We start from the raw sequence: 20,015 nt of genomic DNA, 5'->3' as shown, positions 1-20,015 counted from the left end.
AAAGCTTATTTCAAACAACCCCACAACAACGGCCTTATATCCACTGACACTGTGTTTTAAATATTATAAAATGCTAATACACATTCCGCAGACTTAAAACATTCCTTAATTCTATGCATAGTCAAAACAGCACGCATTTGCCCTCATCGACTCGGCACGGACATAACTTTTTGCGTGCAAGTTTAATCGTTTCCCAGCTGGACATGCAGAACGGGTCCCAAAGAACAATTATCACAAGAAAAAAAGCCACCACACCCTCCGTCTCTTATAAGAAGCTGAATGACTCTGCCTGCCTTCCTCCCGGCCCTTTGCAAAAGGATTTTCTCTTGCCAGTGTGAAATATGTCAACCACTTGATTTAGCTCATTTACTGCACCTTTGTCCTTTTGCAGTAGATACACAGAAGACATACCTTGAACCAAAGTTCTACAGTTAGTTTGGGGCCTGGTTTCAACCAGAGTATACAAGCAAGGATGTAATGGGGAAGTGGGTGGGAAGATATAATTAAGAAAATAATAGTCAACACTGTACAATTGGTTGTCATTTATTTTAATTTCCTATATGTACAATCAAGAATGTGCACAACAAAAGTGATATACCCAGGATTATAAAAAAAATGTAAAGTTCTAAATCTGGGCTCTTGACTGAAAGTCATACAGTCAACGTCGGTACATTTTTTATTTTCTTCCAAAGATGTCAAATCACTCCATGTAGGATGTGGGCAGCTCATCCAATTCAGATTATTGATGCTAGAAAATTTACTTGGTTGTATGTTTATTGCTAGGGTTTACTTGTGTGTTGCTTGTGAAACCTCCTGATGTATGCCACAACTGTTTTGTGGGTGGTTTGTCACTCTGAAGTCTTTTGTCATCCGGGGCAATTTTAGTTCTGGCTTCATAGGGAACACCATTATGGGACTTGTAGTTTTACTTTAAAGATAAATACAGACTTAGAAAATCTAAGAAACCAAAGTACTGATGATTCAGAAGTCACAGCCGGCTTATGCTTGTGGTACCATATTGTGGAGTCTGTATAGTTTGCAGTACTCCAGCGGGACACAAAGTGACGAGTGACATCTTCAGCCAGTGCTGAATTTTAAGCCAAAAGCAAATCACATTATGGAACATATAGTTTTGTTTGTAACAATATGAGTGTGGGCTTACACATTTTCAGCTTAAAAACTTGTGTTTTTATAAAGTCCTGTGTAGATTTTGACTGTATCTCAGCACTACACATAAACAATGACGCAGTCATCCAACTGAATGTATGTAATGGAATTGTGCTGCTGACCTGCTGGGGTAGGAAAAGAGACGCGCGCAGAAATAAGGGAAATACCTGGAAAGAAAAAAAGCTGCAGAAATGGTAAAGAGTTCTACTTGTGAAGTAAAAAAGAGCTTTACAGTGCAGTAAGGTTCCTGCCCAGGGCACATAACTCTGAAGTAAAAGAACAGCTTTACACAGAATAAATTGACCTGCCTATGGCAGTAAACAAGTGATGGGTGTAGAAATATGGGGACATACCCCGTTAGTAAAAATTGCAACTGTACATATGATTAAAGGGGTCTGCCTTGGAAGTAAAAGAAATGTGCCACAGAAATAAGGGGACTACCTGGGATTTAAAAGAGACTGTACACAGAAATAATGAGAACTGTCCGGGAAGTAAAAGGGGAATTTACCTACATCTGGCCCCTAGTTTGCTAAATAGCAATTAATGAAGAGAAGAATATATTTTCCCATGTCAGAAGAAATATCACTTGTGCATAGGAAATCCTGCCTCATTTACGCATGAGGATTTTCAAGATTTCCTGGAATACAAACAGATGTTTTTATGAATAATGTAAAAGTCTAATACCTCTTCAAATTAAGCTGTTTGTTGAGGATGTGGTTCGAGACTGTGAACTCAAGAACACACAATTTATCAGAAACATGAAAGATCAATACAGACTGCTAACATACTGTTGCCAAAACTTTCTAACACAGATTTCTGAGCAACACCTTCAATCTTAGAGTGGCAAAAGGTAAACCGTAGGCTTCATGCTAATCATGCTGAGCGGGGTCGGTGACTCAAAAAGACGTTGGGACTAAGGCAACGTTAATCACGAGCCAGACTGTGCATGGAGAACACTCACTGACTTGTCAAGAAGTCTCACTGTTCCTCTCTATAGTGAAGTCCTTGTGTATTTACATCAACATTGTTTTCATTGCGAGTATCAAGACACCTCAACGGACAGAGCTGTTGACTTTGAAACAGGGGAACTGGGTTCAGAGGCTCAACTAGAGTGAAATTTCGGGGGTGAGGGGGTCTAATAAATATTTCTAGGGGGGAGGCAGGGGCTAAGCCTTCCAGCAACAGGCAGAGTGGAGCTGCAGGGGCTCTGAGAAGGGGTGAAAACACAATAAAGCCTCGTTAACATGTATATGGTCTTTTGAAGACCTGTGAAGTACTTGGGTGCGGCTGCAATACGACGGTCGCCAACCTGGGAAGCTGTCTAAGCCCGGGCTGACACACACGACGGGGGTATGGCTGAGAAACGATGTGTGTGAGAGAGAGGTGTGTGAGTGAGAGAGCTGTATGTGTGTGAGAAAGAGGTGGGTGCAGAGGAAGCGCTCTGCACTGACAGGATGTCAGACCCCCAATGAGGACAGACACACAGGTTCTGTGCCCTAGCTCTAGGCCTCGTACTTCCGGTGTTGGCCTGCTCAGTTACAAACACCCTGTTTGTGGGTAGGGTAGCAGCCCTGCACTCTCTGAGCCTCAGTCACTGAGCATCAAAGCTGGAAACCCAGCAGGTTACTGAACTTCTGAGGGGGTTTTCACCTCAAGAACACACAGATGGCGCCTGAGATCACATGCATAGCTAATGTCTGAAATGAGTCCCCACACACAGTCAGATACAAGATCTTAAACTACAGCGCTACTTTTTTTTTATTATTATTTTTATTAAGCCAGTAGACAATTACAGAAAGCATCAAAATATAGCAAACATAAGACAGAAAAACACAAGAAAAATAACATTTGTACAATCTGAGATAATAAACATATATACATATATAAGACCCCACCTGGGAATTTAAGCCCCTTACAAATTAATTAAATTCTAGGTACCGATAGACAAGTATCAAAAGGATAGACTAAAGAAAGCAAAGTAAATAGTAATTTGCTACTAGCCTTTAACTGCATTTACAGAGGAAACATGAGACTTTTACAACCAGTCAAACCAGGATCCTTCCAAACCAGCGGGGTATACATATGATCTTACATTGCAGAAATCATAAATTCAGTTAAAGACCCCCAAATTTTCGTGCCCATTCTTCGCTTCTGTAGCCCTTTGATAGCATATAGGTTAGTTTCTAGTTGGCATATAGCAAATAGCCTTCCTCTCCACATCTCAAATGTAGGGGGTTCCTTCTGGCGCCAGAGTGAGGCTATACATAATCTTGCCACGGCAACAGCAATATATAATAAATATCTGAATGTATACATTCACTGTGTAGACATATCATCCTCTAACACCCCCACCAAAATAACTATTGGGGTTATCTCGTTCTGCACCCCTGTGGCTTACGTTAGAAAGAACTGCATCCTATTTATAAATAATTTTAGATCTGGGCATGTGGCAAACGTGAACTATTTCTGCCTGATCCTTCCCGCACCGGGTACATTTATCCCCCCCCCCACAGCGTGCAATTTTCGCCAGTGTATAATACAAATTAAACATAGTTTTATACTGCTGTGTTTTTAGGTTGGAAGATTTTAGAAGTTTGTCAGCTAATGTAATAGATTCTGTAAAATATTGCCCTCTACAGACAGTCTGGCATTCCATTTAGCATTGTGTGCCTCCACATCATCCTTTTGTATTTCCATAAGTGCTTGATATATATTACCACTTTTTCCCCGGCCCTTCACAACTTCTAATAGATTATTTTTCTGTCCTAGGCGTGAGGCATCCCCTCTTTTGCTCAGATAGTCCCGAATCTGTAGATATTTGAAAAAATCTGCTTTAGGAAGATCATAATTAGCCATTAATGAACTATATGTCCTAATACCGCTACTATCTACTAGGTTTCCTAAAGTCGAAATTCCTTTCCTTCTCCATCTGTTCATGATGCCATCCAAAAAATAGCTGGCAATAAAGCTGTGGCATCCGTAGGGGTATAATAATTAATCCTGCCGATCTTCAGATGCCGCCTAATCTGAAGCCAGGCCTTATGGGCGGCCTGAAGCACCTTAAAACTGTTTTTTTACAATAGCTGGCCTCGAGGATTTTAAAGAAAGTTCTCTCTGCCGTAGAGCCTAGTAACAACTGAAAATATGAGGAGTATCCTCTGTTTTCCTCATTTGCCCCAACCAATAAAATTCCCACATACTGCAGTGGGCAAGCCCAATCATAAAACTAGAAGTTAGGAACTGCCCAGCCTCCTCGTTCACGTGGAAGGGTCATACATTTCCATGCTTGATGGGGTTTTCCCTGTGCCCACAGAGAACTTCTGCAGATAGAATGCAGTGTCTGAATCGGCTTTCTTGTGATTTCAAGTGGGACTGCCCTAAAAAAATAAAGATCCTTTGGTAAGATGTTTATTTTTAGAACATTACATCTTCCCAACATTGATAAATGAATACCTTCCATCCTATCCAATTCCTTTTTAATCTTACATAGCAGAGGCTCCCAATTAGACATGACCATCGAGTCAAGGCAAGCATTCAAGCGCACTCCCAAATATGTTGCCTCCTCCATGACTCTTGTGATTGATCAGTGCATATAACCTAAGTCTTTGCTAGGTTTAGCTTGTACACAGAGCTCCTCCCATCAATTGATGCAAGTTGTTCGGTCTCTACCAATGTGGTGGCGGGATCCGGTGAGACTATCGCAATATCAGCTGCGTATGCAAATATTTTAACCCGTTCTTGCCTAGGACCTTGTAGTGGTATATTTAGCCTTTCTTCCAATAGGTTTAAGAACGGATTAAAATATAGCGCGAATAGCAGGGGAGAGCAGGGGCAGCCCTGACGGGTACCTCTTGATATGGACACAGGATTCGATTCTAGCATTAACGCACAAACTCGCGTGCTTGGTGATCTGTACATTGTCACCTGATTGGGGTTACTGCCGCATGCAGCATCACTGCCCAGGAGGTCCACAGAGTCCGCCACCAGCACTGCCTGCCCCCGCCACCGCAATACAATCGCGGCCGCCGAGAGGGGTGGACGGAGAGCGGACTGCGGACTACAGTTCCCAGAGTCCCCTGGGTGACAGGGACCCGGCCTGGCAGCACACACTTCCGCCCGGAGGCGAATAAACATCGGTACACCCTCCGGTGGAGCGGGGGTCAGAGTCACCTGATTGGGGTTACTGCCGCATGCAGCATCACTGCCCAGGAGGTCCACAGAGTCTGCGACCAGCGCTGCCTGCCCCGCCGCCGCAATACACCTGCGGCCGCAGAGAGGGGTGGACGGAGAGCGGACTGCGGACTACAGTTGCCAGCGTCCCCTGGGTGACAGGGACCCGGCCTGGCAGCACACACTTCCGCCCAGAGGCGAATAAACATCGGTACGCCCTCCAGTGGAGCGAGGGTCAGAGTCACCTGATGTGGGTTACTGCCGCATGCAGCATCACTGCCCAGGAGGTCCACAGAGTCCACGACCAGCGCTGCCTGCCCCTGCTGCCGTAATACAACCGCAGCCGCCGAGAGGGGTGGACAGAGAGCGGACTGCGGACTACAGTTCCCAGCGTCCCCTGGGTGACAGGGACCCCGCCTGGCAGCACACACTTCCGCCCGGAGGCAAATAAACATCGGTACGCCCTCATGGGACGCGCGCTGGCAGCGTCGGGCTGAGCCCGGGCAGAGGGCGGGCCATCTGTGGCCATCCGGGGCCGGAGGAGGCCGGGCAGGGCCACCCCCTTGACATCACGCTATGGGTAAGCGAAAGAAAACTTTGTTGACTGATGAGGGTGGAAAGAAGGCTAAGTTACCCAGACACTCGGAGTCTATTATTTCCTACCTGTCATCTGCTGTGGGTGTGCTATCCAAGGAAATTGCCAATGCCGAACTTGAACTGGGCTTATCGGCCACCCTATCTCCAACGCTCCCATCACCTTCTGTCACTAAACATGCCCCTGTCATCCCCCTTGAACCTAGGGTGGTCATATCCAATGAGAATGTGCCATCGATTCAAACCATTTGTTCCTTACAAGCGAACCCTGTGGCCCTGAACTCGCCTTCAACCCAACAATCCACTAACAGTGTGAATACATTGAACCTGGAGAGGAGGGAGTACATCGAGGGCACCCCATCCGTTCCCCCTGGCCCGGACATCAATCTGGGGGACCAGTTGGAGACATTGTTCCTCGCTCGGATTGAGCCTTTGCTAGTGGGGATTGCAAAGGACATAGTGGATACACTGAACACTTGTCTCTCTGGGTTATTGAAGAAATGTACCTTAATCGATAAACTGGTTAACGATCTCACCCCAGTCTTACACCCTGTTAAAGGGGTAGCTCCATTAGATTCTGGCAGAGGCTCAGTGGCCACATTCCAAAAGTCGGTCAGATGTGGCTCTGGCTGCCTGTAACCATGGAGGGTGAAGGAAACGCTCAGAGTGCTAATACAGCCTCAGGCGCAGGATCTCACAGGGCAGGACCCCAAGGGAATGTTGGCCACTCACTCAACCCACTCAATCTAGGTTCAAGCAAGAGGGCCAGGGGTAGCAAATCGATCCTCAATTTACCCCCGGCGGCTGCACCATTGGTGGCTATTTTTGTTGGGGTACCCCCTTTAGCAGAGGGAATGACAGAATCAGTGGGTGATCTAATAATCAAGGCTAAGTCTTGGTGTGCAGATGCAAGTAGCGGTGGGACTCGTGTGGAGGATAGCATTATATTTGCTAATAGGGTGGGTTGGATTGGGAAACGTCCAAAGCTAGTACAGGGGGATTGTGTCGCTATCAATTTTGACAGCCCCGACATGCCCGATAGACTTTTTTGGGACGGCTCCGATGTCAGGGTAGGTGATCAGACGAGACCCATACCCCTGGGATTTTTCTATCCACCTCCCACGTCCCATTTTAGGCCTAATCACTCAGCACAAGCAAGAAGGAGCACAAACAACGAAGGTGGCGGGATAGGGCAATTGGGCTACACACAGAACACACAATCTAATTCTGGGACCATACCCAGACAGTTCCACTCACACAATCCATGCACCAAAGTAAGGAGTCTGATGGGCCACCACTGAGAAATCGTTTTTCACCCCTGTCTGACATTGAGGAAATTGATTGACAGTTAACTATTTCACCGCCTGATAATGTTAGCACCATCACCTCTCCTGATCAAGGGCTTTGTAAACTGGATAGTTGGAACATAGCTGGCTCCAGATCAAAGAGGGATGATCCTGCCTGGACTGGGTATATCAGCAGTCACGATATTATAGCGTGCCAAGAAACCTCGGATATCTCGCCAAACTTTTGGTTGGATGGCTCTACCACATTTGCTATCCCAGCTGTACTGAGTACAGCCGGCAGACCTAAGGGAGGTTTATACCTCCTTTTCGCCCTGAATCTTAAGGGCACTTTTAAGATGATCCCAAGCGGATCACCAAATTTACTAATTGTAGAGTGGGCTGTATCCCAAAATTGCAAGATAGTAAAATTAAATTTTTATAATTCGTGGGACAGGGCGAATGGCAAAGACCACATAGGTGTACTGGACCACGTTCTTTTTCTATTCAGTCAAAATAAAAGTTACACTAACTTCGAGTTTATTTTATTAGGCGATTTTAACGTTCATCCATGTGGTGATCCGTGTCTATTGGGTGAACAGGAAGGCAAGTTAGGCATAGGGATCCCCCATTTTGAACATACTAAGTCAGGGGAGGCCCTGGAGGAGTTGCTTGCCAGTTATAATTTGTATGAAGCCTGTATCTCAGAGGGAGAGATAAGAACTGTTGCGTTCAAGGGCTCTGACCCCGGTACCATTTTGGATTATGCCTTCATGTTACATAGGGCTGTGTTTTATAACGCCATAGTTTCAATATATAGTGACCATAACCCGAGGGCATATTACCAAGCAATAGCGATAATTATCGCTATTGCTTGGATAGCGGGAAAAAAATATCGGCGAGCACCGAGGATTATTACCGCTGAGATACCTTGATATTATCAAGATTTATCTCAAAAGCGGTAAAAATCCTGCGAAATGCATGAATATCGCTGAAAAATCTGCGATATTCATGCATTATCGTGACAATGCTCTTAGCCATGTTATCCACCTTCCATTGGATAACATGGCTAAGAACTGCTTTTAGCAGGCGTTAGCTTTTGGAGATATTCGCGCTTAGCTCGCACTGGGGTGGGCCTTCAGCGCTTATTGACAGCCTTCGGGGCCTTCATGGACCATCTTGATTTAAAAATTAATGCCAAAAAGTCCCACACAATGGTGGTGGGCCATCACAGGTCAAGGGGTAAGCCTATATCCTTTTCCTGTAAGGGTGAGGCAGTGTCTAGGGTGACAGTTTTCCCTTATCTTGGGGTTAGTTTTGATGATAGGGGCTTATGGGGCCCCCAAATTAAGATCAAAAGCTTATCCCTGGCAAGAGCCTCCTCAGCCCTTCTAGGATTTGCAAATAGGTTAGGGGCCAGGCCCATGGAGGCACTTTTAAAAATCTACAATTCCAAGTGCATTTCCGTTGTTATGTATAGGTCTTCATTGTGGGGGTATGTCTCACAGGATATAATACAAATAGTGGAAAATAAATTCCTGAGACGCCTTCTTTCTGTCCCTCAGTCTACCCCTACCTTTTCCATTCATGGGGAGGTGGGCCTTGACTACGTTACCGATAAACTCAGACTGGCTCCTTTATTATTATGGTTAAAGACCTGGCTTAATGATGAATTAACCCTCAACCATGCAATTTTACGTGATGTTATGACACTGGACCACGTAAAGAGAATAGCCTGGCTGGAGTACTTGAGATACACTTTTTTACAGCTAGGGCGCCCGGAACTCTTTACTTCCCCGTCCTGTATTAAGAGGGAGGATATTAAATGGACCAAAGCAACCATTATGGACAGGCCAGATTGGCTCGGGAGGAGCAAGAATTGAATAAACCCGCCGTCAGATCACTTGTTACTGAGTTCCCCTTCCCTTGAGCCTTATCTCAACATTGTAACCAAGCCCTTCCATAGACACCTGTTAATAAAATTCAGATTTAATTTAATCCATTATTCTTTACGCAGTTACCCGTCCTGGAGTAAACCTGAAGAGGGCCCACGGTGTAAATGTAATGATTTTTCCGACCAGGACACTATGCATTTTACTATGTTTTGCAGCTTATATTTGGATGCTAGAAAAAAATACTTGGCCCCAATTTTAAGAGAAGCCGGCTTTGTTCAAGTTAGGCCGGCTCTAGTTTACTTAATGTCCCTGGGCAGCACTACCACCATATTTGGAGTAGCCAGCTTTTTGGTGGCGGCTCATAGAACGAGAACAAATTTGGCGGTATTGGGGGACCCTACCTAGCTCTTTAAACTGAATTCCAATTATTATTCCTTTGCACTGCCTTGTGTTTTAGTGTTGTACAAAATGTTTTGGCCTGCCTCTTGTAAATTTATGAATCCTGTAAATTTTGTAAATTTGTATAATAATGTTTTAAAGTCTTTTATGATTTTTAACGAATCGAATAAAGTGAACTTGACTGACTGACTGACATTGTTTTAATTGCCTGAATAAACCCAGCACCAAACCCATACCACCTCATTGTTACCCATGCAAATTCCCAGGAGACACGGTCAAATGTTTTTTCTGCATCCAATAGTATTACCCCACATGGCAATTTACGTGTGTTGGCGATATCCAGCATTGTCGTAACTCTACTTATATGGTTGACCGCGCCTCTTCCTGGTCTGAATCCATGTTGGTGAGCCAAAACTAAGGGTGTAATCACACAAGAGAGCCGTGATGCTAATATCTTTGCATAGATTTTCCCATTTTCCAAATCTGGGCTCTTGACTGAAAGTCATACAGTCAACGTCGGTACATTTTTTATTTTCTTCCAAAGATGTCAAATCACTCCATGTAGGATGTGGGCAGCTCATCCAATTCAGATTATTGATGCTAGAAAATTTACTTGGTTGTATGTTTATTGCTAGGGTTTACTTGTGTGTTGCTTGTGAAACCTCCTGATGTATGCCACAACTGTTTTGTGGGTGGTTTGTCACTCTGAAGTCTTTTGTCATCCGGGGCAATTTTAGTTCTGGCTTCATAGGGAACACCATTATGGGACTTGTAGTTTTACTTTAAAGATAAATACAGACTTAGAAAATCTAAGAAACCAAAGTACTGATGATTCAGAAGTCACAGCCGGCTTATGCTTGTGGTACCATATTGTGGAGTCTGTATAGTTTGCAGTACTCCAGCGGGACACAAAGTGACGAGTGACATCTTCAGCCAGTGCTGAATTTTAAGCCAAAAGCAAATCACATTATGGAACATATAGTTTTGTTTGTAACAATATGAGTGTGGGCTTACACATTTTCAGCTTAAAAACTTGTGTTTTTATAAAGTCCTGTGTAGATTTTGACTGTATCTCAGCACTACACATAAACAATGACGCAGTCATCCAACTGAATGTATGTAATGGAATTGTGCTGCTGACCTGCTGGGGTAGGAAAAGAGACGCGCGCAGAAATAAGGGAAATACCTGGAAAGAAAAAAAGCTGCAGAAATGGTAAAGAGTTCTACTTGTGAAGTAAAAAAGAGCTTTACAGTGCAGTAAGGTTCCTGCCCAGGGCACATAACTCTGAAGTAAAAGAACAGCTTTACACAGAATAAATTGACCTGCCTATGGCAGTAAACAAGTGATGGGTGTAGAAATATGGGGACATACCCCGTTAGTAAAATTTGCAACTGTACATATGATTAAAGGGGTCTGCCTTGGAAGTAAAAGAAATGTGCCACAGAAATAAGGGGACTACCTGGGATTTAAAAGAGACTGTACACAGAAATAATGAGAACTGTCCGGGAAGTAAAAGGGGAATTTACCTACATCTGGCCCCTAGTTTGCTAAATAGCAATTAATGAAGAGAAGAATATATTTTCCCATGTCAGAAGAAATATCACTTGTGCATAGGAAATCCTGCCTCATTTACGCATGAGGATTTTCAAGATTTCCTGGAATACAAACAGATGTTTTTATGAATAATGTAAAAGTCTAATACCTCTTCAAATTAAGCTGTTTGTTGAGGATGTGGTTCGAGACTGTGAACTCAAGAACACACAATTTATCAGAAACATGAAAGATCAATACAGACTGCTAACATACTGTTGCCAAAACTTTCTAACACAGATTTCTGAGCAACACCTTCAATCTTAGAGTGGCAAAAGGTAAACCGTAGGCTTCATGCTAATCATGCTGAGCGGGGTCGGTGACTCAAAAAGACGTTGGGACTAAGGCAACGTTAATCACGAGCCAGACTGTGCATGGAGAACACTCACTGACTTGTCAAGAAGTCTCACTGTTCCTCTCTATAGTGAAGTCCTTGTGTATTTACATCAACATTGTTTTCATTGCGAGTATCAAGACACCTCAACGGACAGAGCTGTTGACTTTGAAACAGGGGAACTGGGTTCAGAGGCTCAACTAGAGTGAAATTTCGGGGGTGAGGGGGTCTAATAAATATTTCTAGGGGGGAGGCAGGGGCTAAGCCTTCCAGCAACAGGCAGAGTGGAGCTGCAGGGGCTCTGAGAAGGGGTGAAAACACAATAAAGCCTCGTTAACATGTATATGGTCTTTTGAAGACCTGTGAAGTACTTGGGTGCGGCTGCAATACGACGGTCGCCAACCTGGGAAGCTGTCTAAGCCCGGGCTGACACACACGACGGGGGTATGGCTGAGAAACGATGTGTGTGAGAGAGAGGTGTGTGAGTGAGAGAGCTGTATGTGTGTGAGAAAGAGGTGGGTGCAGAGGAAGCGCTCTGCACTGACAGGATGTCAGACCCCCAATGAGGACAGACACACAGGTTCTGTGCCCTAGCTCTAGGCCTCGTACTTCCGGTGTTGGCCTGCTCAGTTACAAACACCCTGTTTGTGGGTAGGGTAGCAGCCCTGCACTCTCTGAGCCTCAGTCACTGAGCATCAAAGCTGGAAACCCAGCAGGTTACTGAACTTCTGAGGGGGTTTTCACCTCAAGAACACACAGATGGCGCCTGAGATCACATGCATAGCTAATGTCTGAAATGAGTCCCCACACACAGTCAGATACAAGATCTTAAACTACAGCGCTACTTTTTTTTTATTATTATTTTTATTAAGCCAGTAGACAATTACAGAAAGCATCAAAATATAGCAAACATAAGACAGAAAAACACAAGAAAAATAACATTTGTACAATCTGAGATAATAAACATATATACATATATAAGACCCCACCTGGGAATTTAAGCCCCTTACAAATTAATTAAATTCTAGGTACCGATAGACAAGTATCAAAAGGATAGACTAAAGAAAGCAAAGTAAATAGTAATTTGCTACTAGCCTTTAACTGCATTTACAGAGGAAACATGAGACTTTTACAACCAGTCAAACCAGGATCCTTCCAAACCAGCGGGGTATACATATGATCTTACATTGCAGAAATCATAAATTCAGTTAAAGACCCCCAAATTTTCGTGCCCATTCTTCGCTTCTGTAGCCCTTTGATAGCATATAGGTTAGTTTCTAGTTGGCATATAGCAAATAGCCTTCCTCTCCACATCTCAAATGTAGGGGGTTCCTTCTGGCGCCAGAGTGAGGCTATACATAATCTTGCCACGGCAACAGCAATATATAATAAATATCTGAATGTATACATTCACTGTGTAGACATATCATCCTCTAACACCCCCACCAAAATAACTATTGGGGTTATCTCGTTCTGCACCCCTGTGGCTTACGTTAGAAAGAACTGCATCCTATTTATAAATAATTTTAGATCTGGGCATGTGGCAAACGTGAACTATTTCTGCCTGATCCTTCCCGCACCGGGTACATTTATCCCCCCCCCCACAGCGTGCAATTTTCGCCAGTGTATAATACAAATTAAACATAGTTTTATACTGCTGTGTTTTTAGGTTGGAAGATTTTAGAAGTTTGTCAGCTAATGTAATAGATTCTGTAAAATATTGCCCTCTACAGACAGTCTGGCATTCCATTTAGCATTGTGTGCCTCCACATCATCCTTTTGTATTTCCATAAGTGCTTGATATATATTACCACTTTTTCCCCGGCCCTTCACAACTTCTAATAGATTATTTTTCTGTCCTAGGCGTGAGGCATCCCCTCTTTTGCTCAGATAGTCCCGAATCTGTAGATATTTGAAAAAATCTGCTTTAGGAAGATCATAATTAGCCATTAATGAACTATATGTCCTAATACCGCTACTATCTACTAGGTTTCCTAAAGTCGAAATTCCTTTCCTTCTCCATCTGTTCATGATGCCATCCAAAAAATAGCTGGCAATAAAGCTGTGGCATCCGTAGGGGTATAATAATTAATCCTGCCGATCTTCAGATGCCGCCTAATCTGAAGCCAGGCCTTATGGGCGGCCTGAAGCACCTTAAAACTGTTTTTTTACAATAGCTGGCCTCGAGGATTTTAAAGAAAGTTCTCTCTGCCGTAGAGCCTAGTAACAACTGAAAATATGAGGAGTATCCTCTGTTTTCCTCATTTGCCCCAACCAATAAAATTCCCACATACTGCAGTGGGCAAGCCCAATCATAAAACTAGAAGTTAGGAACTGCCCAGCCTCCTCGTTCACGTGGAAGGGTCATACATTTCCATGCTTGATGGGGTTTTCCCTGTGCCCACAGAGAACTTCTGCAGATAGAATGCAGTGTCTGAATCGGCTTTCTTGTGATTTCAAGTGGGACTGCCCTAAAAAAATAAAGATCCTTTGGTAAGATGTTTATTTTTAGAACATTACATCTTCCCAACATTGATAAATGAATACCTTCCATCCTATCCAATTCCTTTTTAATCTTACATAGCAGAGGCTCCCAATTAGACATGACCATCGAGTCAAGGCAAGCATTCAAGCGCACTCCCAAATATGTTGCCTCCTCCATGACTCTTGTGATTGATCAGTGCATATAACCTAAGTCTTTGCTAGGTTTAGCTTGTACACAGAGCTCCTCCCATCAATTGATGCAAGTTGTTCGGTCTCTACCAATGTGGTGGCGGGATCCGGTGAGACTATCGCAATATCAGCTGCGTATGCAAATATTTTAACCCGTTCTTGCCTAGGACCTTGTAGTGGTATATTTAGCCTTTCTTCCAATAGGTTTAAGAACGGATTAAAATATAGCGCGAATAGCAGGGGAGAGCAGGGGCAGCCCTGACGGGTACCTCTTGATATGGACACAGGATTCGATTCTAGCATTAACGCACAAACTCGCGTGCTTGGTGATCTGTACATTGTCACCTGATTGGGGTTACTGCCGCATGCAGCATCACTGCCCAGGAGGTCCACAGAGTCCGCCACCAGCACTGCCTGCCCCCGCCACCGCAATACAATCGCGGCCGCCGAGAGGGGTGGACGGAGAGCGGACTGCGGACTACAGTTCCCAGAGTCCCCTGGGTGACAGGGACCCGGCCTGGCAGCACACACTTCCGCCCGGAGGCGAATAAACATCGGTACACCCTCCGGTGGAGCGGGGGTCAGAGTCACCTGATTGGGGTTACTGCCGCATGCAGCATCACTGCCCAGGAGGTCCACAGAGTCTGCGACCAGCGCTGCCTGCCCCGCCGCCGCAATACACCTGCGGCCGCAGAGAGGGGTGGACGGAGAGCGGACTGCGGACTACAGTTGCCAGCGTCCCCTGGGTGACAGGGACCCGGCCTGGCAGCACACACTTCCGCCCAGAGGCGAATAAACATCGGTACGCCCTCCAGTGGAGCGAGGGTCAGAGTCACCTGATGTGGGTTACTGCCGCATGCAGCATCACTGCCCAGGAGGTCCACAGAGTCCACGACCAGCGCTGCCTGCCCCTGCTGCCGTAATACAACCGCAGCCGCCGAGAGGGGTGGACAGAGAGCGGACTGCGGACTACAGTTCCCAGCGTCCCCTGGGTGACAGGGACCCCGCCTGGCAGCACACACTTCCGCCCGGAGGCAAATAAACATCGGTACGCCCTCATGGGACGCGCGCTGGCAGCGTCGGGCTGAGCCCGGGCAGAGGGCGGGCCATCTGTGGCCATCCGGGGCCGGAGGAGGCCGGGCAGGGCCACCCCCTTGACATCACGCTATGGGTAAGCGAAAGAAAACTTTGTTGACTGATGAGGGTGGAAAGAAGGCTAAGTTACCCAGACACTCAGAGTCTATTATTTCCTACCTGTCATCTGCTGTGGGTGTGCTATCCAAGGAAATTGCCAATGCCGAACTTGAACTGGGCTTATCGGCCACCCTATCTCCAACGCTCCCATCACCTTCTGTCACTAAACATGCCCCTGTCATCCCCCTTGAACCTAGGGTGGTCATATCCAATGAGAATGTGCCATCGATTCAAACCATTTGTTCCTTACAAGCGAACCCTGTGGCCCTGAACTCGCCTTCAACCCAACAATCCACTAACAGTGTGAATACATTGAACCTGGAGAGGAGGGAGTACATCGAGGGCACCCCATCCGTTCCCCCTGGCCCGGACATCAATCTGGGGGACCAGTTGGAGACATTGTTCCTCGCTCGGATTGAGCCTTTGCTAGTGGGGATTGCAAAGGACATAGTGGATACACTGAACACTTGTCTCTCTGGGTTATTGAAGAAATGTACCTTAATCGATAAACTGGTTAACGATCTCACCCCAGTCTTACACCCTGTTAAAGGGGTAGCTCCATTAGATTCTGGCAGAGGCTCAGTGGCCACATTCCAAAAGTCGGTCAGATGTGGCTCTGGCTGCCTGTAACCATGGAGGGTGAAGGAAACGCTCAGAGTGCTAATACAGCCTCAGGCGCAGGATCTCACAGGGCAGGACCCCAAGGGAATGTTGGCCACTCACTCAACCCACTCAATCTAGGTTCAAGCAAGAGGGCCAGGGGTAGCAAATCGATCCTCAATTTACCCCCGGCGGCTGCACCATTGGTGGCTATTTTTGTTGGGGTACCCCCTTTAGCAGAGGGAATGACAGAATCAGTGGGTGATCTAATAATCAAGGCTAAGTCTTGGTGTGCAGATGCAAGTAGCGGTGGGACTCGTGTGGAGGATAGCATTATATTTGCTAATAGGGTGGGTTGGATTGGGAAACGTCCAAAGCTAGTACAGGGGGATTGTGTCGCTATCAATTTTGACAGCCCCGACATGCCCGATAGACTTTTTTGGGACGGCTCCGATGTCAGGGTAGGTGATCAGACGAGACCCATACCCCTGGGATTTTTCTATCCACCTCCCACGTCCCATTTTAGGCCTAATCACTCAGCACAAGCAAGAAGGAGCACAAACAACGAAGGTGGCGGGATAGGGCAATTGGGCTACACACAGAACACACAATCTAATTCTGGGACCATACCCAGACAGTTCCACTCACACAATCCATGCACCAAAGTAAGGAGTCTGATGGGCCACCACTGAGAAATCGTTTTTCACCCCTGTCTGACATTGAGGAAATTGATTGACAGTTAACTATTTCACCGCCTGATAATGTTAGCACCATCACCTCTCCTGATCAAGGGCTTTGTAAACTGGATAGTTGGAACATAGCTGGCTCCAGATCAAAGAGGGATGATCCTGCCTGGACTGGGTATATCAGCAGTCACGATATTATAGCGTGCCAAGAAACCTCGGATATCTCGCCAAACTTTTGGTTGGATGGCTCTACCACATTTGCTATCCCAGCTGTACTGAGTACAGCCGGCAGACCTAAGGGAGGTTTATACCTCCTTTTCGCCCTGAATCTTAAGGGCACTTTTAAGATGATCCCAAGCGGATCACCAAATTTACTAATTGTAGAGTGGGCTGTATCCCAAAATTGCAAGATAGTAAAATTAAATTTTTATAATTCGTGGGACAGGGCGAATGGCAAAGACCACATAGGTGTACTGGACCACGTTCTTTTTCTATTCAGTCAAAATAAAAGTTACACTAACTTCGAGTTTATTTTATTAGGCGATTTTAACGTTCATCCATGTGGTGATCCGTGTCTATTGGGTGAACAGGAAGGCAAGTTAGGCATAGGGATCCCCCATTTTGAACATACTAAGTCAGGGGAGGCCCTGGAGGAGTTGCTTGCCAGTTATAATTTGTATGAAGCCTGTATCTCAGAGGGAGAGATAAGAACTGTTGCGTTCAAGGGCTCTGACCCCGGTACCATTTTGGATTATGCCTTCATGTTACATAGGGCTGTGTTTTATAACGCCATAGTTTCAATATATAGTGACCATAACCCGAGGGCATATTACCAAGCAATAGCGATAATTATCGCTATTGCTTGGATAGCGGGAAAAAAATATCGGCGAGCACCGAGGATTATTACCGCTGAGATACCTTGATATTATCAAGATTTATCTCAAAAGCGGTAAAAATCCTGCGAAATGCATGAATATCGCTGAAAAATCTGCGATATTCATGCATTATCGTGACAATGCTCTTAGCCATGTTATCCACCTTCCATTGGATAACATGGCTAAGAACTGCTTTTAGCAGGCGTTAGCTTTTGGAGATATTCGCGCTTAGCTCGCACTGGGGTGGGCCTTCAGCGCTTATTGACAGCCTTCGGGGCCTTCATGGACCATCTTGATTTAAAAATTAATGCCAAAAAGTCCCACACAATGGTGGTGGGCCATCACAGGTCAAGGGGTAAGCCTATATCCTTTTCCTGTAAGGGTGAGGCAGTGTCTAGGGTGACAGTTTTCCCTTATCTTGGGGTTAGTTTTGATGATAGGGGCTTATGGGGCCCCCAAATTAAGATCAAAAGCTTATCCCTGGCAAGAGCCTCCTCAGCCCTTCTAGGATTTGCAAATAGGTTAGGGGCCAGGCCCATGGAGGCACTTTTAAAAATCTACAATTCCAAGTGCATTTCCGTTGTTATGTATAGGTCTTCATTGTGGGGGTATGTCTCACAGGATATAATACAAATAGTGGAAAATAAATTCCTGAGACGCCTTCTTTCTGTCCCTCAGTCTACCCCTACCTTTTCCATTCATGGGGAGGTGGGCCTTGACTACGTTACCGATAAACTCAGACTGGCTCCTTTATTATTATGGTTAAAGACCTGGCTTAATGATGAATTAACCCTCAACCATGCAATTTTACGTGATGTTATGACACTGGACCACGTAAAGAGAATAGCCTGGCTGGAGTACTTGAGATACACTTTTTTACAGCTAGGGCGCCCGGAACTCTTTACTTCCCCGTCCTGTATTAAGAGGGAGGATATTAAATGGACCAAAGCAACCATTATGGACAGGCCAGATTGGCTCGGGAGGAGCAAGAATTGAATAAACCCGCCGTCAGATCACTTGTTACTGAGTTCCCCTTCCCTTGAGCCTTATCTCAACATTGTAACCAAGCCCTTCCATAGACACCTGTTAATAAAATTCAGATTTAATTTAATCCATTATTCTTTACGCAGTTACCCGTCCTGGAGTAAACCTGAAGAGGGCCCACGGTGTAAATGTAATGATTTTTCCGACCAGGACACTATGCATTTTACTATGTTTTGCAGCTTATATTTGGATGCTAGAAAAAAATACTTGGCCCCAATTTTAAGAGAAGCCGGCTTTGTTCAAGTTAGGCCGGCTCTAGTTTACTTAATGTCCCTGGGCAGCACTACCACCATATTTGGAGTAGCCAGCTTTTTGGTGGCGGCTCATAGAACGAGAACAAATTTGGCGGTATTGGGGGACCCTACCTAGCTCTTTAAACTGAATTCCAATTATTATTCCTTTGCACTGCCTTGTGTTTTAGTGTTGTACAAAATGTTTTGGCCTGCCTCTTGTAAATTTATGAATCCTGTAAATTTTGTAAATTTGTATAATAATGTTTTAAAGTCTTTTATGATTTTTAACGAATCGAATAAAGTGAACTTGACTGACTGACTGACATTGTTTTAATTGCCTGAATAAACCCAGCACCAAACCCATACCACCTCATTGTTACCCATGCAAATTCCCAGGAGACACGGTCAAATGTTTTTTCTGCATCCAATAGTATTACCCCACATGGCAATTTACGTGTGTTGGCGATATCCAGCATTGTCGTAACTCTACTTATATGGTTGACCGCGCCTCTTCCTGGTCTGAATCCATGTTGGTGAGCCAAAACTAAGGGTGTAATCACACAAGAGAGCCGTGATGCTAATATCTTTGCATAGATTTTCCCATCGCAATTTATAAGCGATATTGGTCTAAATGACCCTGGAAGTGTGGGAGGTTTATTTTTTTTAAAGAAAAATAATGATACTAGCTTCATCCCAGGATGCAGGGCCGGCACCCTCTTGTGCTTACTGGAAAACAACTAGCATGTCTGATTGTATTTCTGGCCATAGACGTGTTTATAGTTCTAATGGAAGCCTATCAGAGTCCGCAGCGAATAGCACATAAGAACACATGATGAAACCACAGTAACACAGTACAGTAGTATGTATTACTAGTTCGTGGTGTAACAGAGAGAGGGAAAGGAACCCAAGGGTAGGGGAATGCCGATAGAGTCAAGGCAGGCAGAAGGGGGAGAGTCCATCAGGGGGAACCAAGCAGTGCTGCAGTTACTTCTCTGGTCTCACGGGTAATTCATCATTCTAAGTCTTCTACACAGTGCTGCAGCTTCTTCGCCAGTCTCATCAGTAATTCCTTATTCTTAGTCCTCTAGACAGTGCTGCAGTTGCTTTTCTGGTCCAGTTGCTAATTCCTAATTTTAAGTCCTCTTGGCAGTGCTGCATCTGTGTTTCTGGTCACAGTGGTACTTCCTCATTCTAAGTCATCTAGACAGTGCTGCTAGCTGCTTCTCTGTTCTCAGTGGTGATTCCTCATTGTAAGTCCTCTGGGCAGTGCTGCTAGC

The 20,015-nt window shown here is 45.1% G+C and overlaps 1 long non-coding RNA gene across 1 annotated transcript in view; it reads left to right on the top strand.

Moving 5' to 3' along the window:
• The first annotated feature begins 14,744 nt into the window (after positions 1 to 14,744).
• The window catches only part of LOC147727770 (uncharacterized), a 95,607-nt gene continuing 90,336 nt past the window's right edge, over positions 14,745 to 20,015 (top strand). The window contains exon 1 of the long non-coding RNA XR_015309507.1: positions 14,745 to 15,277. This is a non-coding gene — a long non-coding RNA (uncharacterized LOC147727770). The remainder of the gene's footprint in view (positions 15,278 to 20,015) is intronic.

This window comes from Lissotriton vulgaris, chromosome 3_1, assembly GCF_964263255.1.
Source record: "Lissotriton vulgaris chromosome 3_1, aLisVul1.2, whole genome shotgun sequence".
NCBI lineage: Eukaryota > Metazoa > Chordata > Amphibia > Caudata > Salamandridae > Lissotriton > Lissotriton vulgaris.
This window is presented reverse-complemented; position numbering and strand designations above follow the sequence as displayed.